Genomic DNA, 289 nt, shown 5'->3' on the forward strand with positions numbered 1-289 from the left:
TTTCATTTGAAATCGGGTTAGTTCACAAACTTAACACTGAAAGTTATTTAAGTAAAAATTGCTTCATATTAGATACGCCAAGTTTCATAGTATTTGCAAGGAACAGATATCAGATTGATGGTGTAGAGAAAGGATGGTTACTATCACTAATAAAGACATCTCTATTAATTTATAAAATATTTTGAAGAATAGCATTTACACAATGTACAAAAAGTGTTGCATAAATGGAATGTGAATATTTTGAAGAATAGCATTTACATAATGTACAAAAGGTGTTGCATATGGAATG

Source organism: Macrobrachium rosenbergii, chromosome 9, assembly GCF_040412425.1.
Source record: "Macrobrachium rosenbergii isolate ZJJX-2024 chromosome 9, ASM4041242v1, whole genome shotgun sequence".
Taxonomy (NCBI): domain Eukaryota; kingdom Metazoa; phylum Arthropoda; class Malacostraca; order Decapoda; family Palaemonidae; genus Macrobrachium; species Macrobrachium rosenbergii.